Below are 2,731 nucleotides of genomic sequence, written 5' to 3' on the forward strand. Positions count from 1 at the left end.
AGATATTGAGTTTTCAATCTCACAAGTCAGCAGATTTATGTATAGCCTAAGGTCTAAGCATTGGCAGGCAGTCAAGAGGATTTTTTGCTACTTGAGTGGCGCTTTACATCTTGGCTTGTTTTATCCCAAGGGGGGTCATTGCCGCCAGACTTACATGCTTTTTCATACTCAAATTGGGCTGGTTGTTTTGACACAGAAGTGTCCACAAATGGTTTTTGTTTCATGCTTGGAAATTCATGTATATCATGGTACCACCCACAAGAGTCCCCACCATCCACCCTTATTATTACGATTTCAAAAGAATAAAAATCATGACTTAACAAAATGAACTACTGTAAATCTTACCCAATATAGGTTGATTTGTGAGTTGACACGCACGGCTAATAGTCCTCATCGTCATCTCTGATATTAACCGTCAATAAAATCTCATCTTCATTATCTTTGTTTACATCTTCAAACTCCTCTGCCGTTAAATCTATGTTGACGTTCATTTCCTCCATGTGCTCAACATCCACTATTTCTTCCTCTTCGGTGTCTGTAGTGTCAAAGTACGGATGGTTGTCATTCTCATAATCTACAATGTCATCATGATCAGCAAGGGAAATTATACACGTCTCTAACATGGATGTGTCTAGATTCGAGGATGTTACCAATTCATCTTGATTTGCTTCCTCAGGGTCAACGCAAATTAAACAACTGTCGACCTCTAGGTTGGACGTGCACAACTTGCCACCATGGATGAGAAACTGGGTTCTTGTAAATGCTTGCTCAACAAGAGTTGGCAGAATATAAGGCTCTCTTGTTGCACGCATTAACTTTGAGGAGTCGACGGACCAAAATTTGGACGGTTCTCTTCTCATTGTGGCACTATTGCCTTTATACTTGGCACGAAACCAATCCACCTTCAGAATCACTTGTCAAAATGCACGAAATTCAAGAAAATTAATGGTATTGTTGTATGAAGAGGGGTTTCATTCACCTGTTTGAAGATCCGATACGATATTTCATAAATGCCGACTATGGTTCCCACAATACCAAGTTCACTATCGACAAGATTTGTGTCTTCTGAACTTGCACGTGATAATTTCTTGAAAGAGGCAACAACGGAAGAATCTTGAGTTAGACGTAAGTTGTCAATAGCTTTTATCCAAAGATGTTGACCATAAGCCCACATATTGGTATACATTCAAGCCTAGATCAATATATAATGATATAAGAAAAAAGGGAACATTGCTATTGCTTGTTTAGTTTAAAGTTTTCAAAACCCAAAAGTTACCTTTCTTTCACATTCGATCATAAACTATCTCTGTTCCCTTGAGATTGTCTCATGATCTATCCGTCAATTGCATACGTGTGTATAACCAATCCATGAAAGAAGGTACGTCTTCGATGTTACTTACATTGGTTTGACGTATGGATCTCTTGTTTTTACGTCTGCCAACTTGTTGGTTTGCAATTTCCTCCTTGTACTCATCAATAAATTGTTGCATGCATTCGCTATTATAGACAATGAAAGTAGAAATATCCAAATTATCTTGGATCTTAAGTCGAAAAGGGACTCCCTTACCAGACAATACCTCATCTGACATGGTAGAAGAAGACTCATTTGTCCATACACGTGGAGCTTCAAAATCGGTTCGCTCAAGATATTCACAAACGTAATACATGCATTCTTAAATCATCCATCCTTCCACCATAGAACCCTCTGGTCTTGATTTTTGACGTACATGACCTTTCAGTACTCCCATAAATCTCTTGGCCCAAAACATCCATCGAGTAGAAACAACATCAACAAGCTCTATCTCGTCCACTAGATGGATTAGAAGATGAACCTAAGTATCAAAAAAGGAGGTTGGAAGTTCCTTCTCCATTAAACAAATAAGCTCTATACATTTACGCTTCTTTTGTGGAATTAACCCTTTGTCAATTTCTTTAGATGTAATCCATCTATCAATAAAAGAAAGAAGATATTAAAGTTATATTTGAATTAAGAACTTATCAACTAAAATTTATTCAAAAATTTAATGAGCGATAAATACCTTTCAAGCGATCCAAAGCGATATATTACATCTCGGACTCCTTGGATAGTACATTCATCAATAACAAGGGGTAGAACATGTTGTCTACATGATTAATCCGATCAACAAAACATGCAAGAAAATAAATACTTATGAAGATTGATAAAACTTTACCTTCACAAAATTGTGCCAATCATGTGTTTTTAAACTAGACAAGCTCTTGTCATCTAAAGTGAACATGTTTTGACAAGATGCTCCATATCCTATAGGCGTATGAATCAATTGAATCCTCCTGTTGATAGTTTGCATCTCTTCTATGCTGAGCACCCATGGGGCAAGCTCATAGGTTGTCTCACGTCCAGTTTCATAAAAAAGTAGCCATAGATTAAGCTTTGAGTTTTGATCCTTTAAGTCATTCCTTGCTGCTGCTGTGTCTTTCAAGCCAACAAGGTGTTGCCATAACGAATGACCAAAGTTCTTAAATATATGCATAGGATAAAAAAGATGACATATCTTCAAATCCTTCCAATATTCCAAAGTGTACCATATCGAAGGACTTTGAGCCAGAGAACGTTTTCCTCTGGCTCGCACCTTCACATTGTCATCATCATTGCCGCTTATGATCTCCTACTCCGAATTGATAGTGGGTCCAACAATCCACTTTAGATACCAATCCTTTGGTGTGTTTGGTATTGGACATCTCCCTTCTTCTA

The 2,731-nt window shown here is 37.6% G+C and overlaps 1 pseudogene; it reads right to left on the reverse strand.

Annotated features, from left to right (window-relative positions):
• Nucleotides 1-910: 910 nt before the first annotated feature.
• LOC147422099 (uncharacterized) lies at nucleotides 911-2,510 on the reverse strand (annotated as a pseudogene).
• Nucleotides 2,511-2,731: the final 221 nt, after the last annotated feature.

The sequence above is a fragment of the Adiantum capillus-veneris genome, chromosome 27 (assembly GCF_014529385.1).
Source record: "Adiantum capillus-veneris isolate H3 chromosome 27, ASM1452938v2, whole genome shotgun sequence".
Lineage (NCBI taxonomy): Eukaryota > Viridiplantae > Streptophyta > Polypodiopsida > Polypodiales > Pteridaceae > Adiantum > Adiantum capillus-veneris.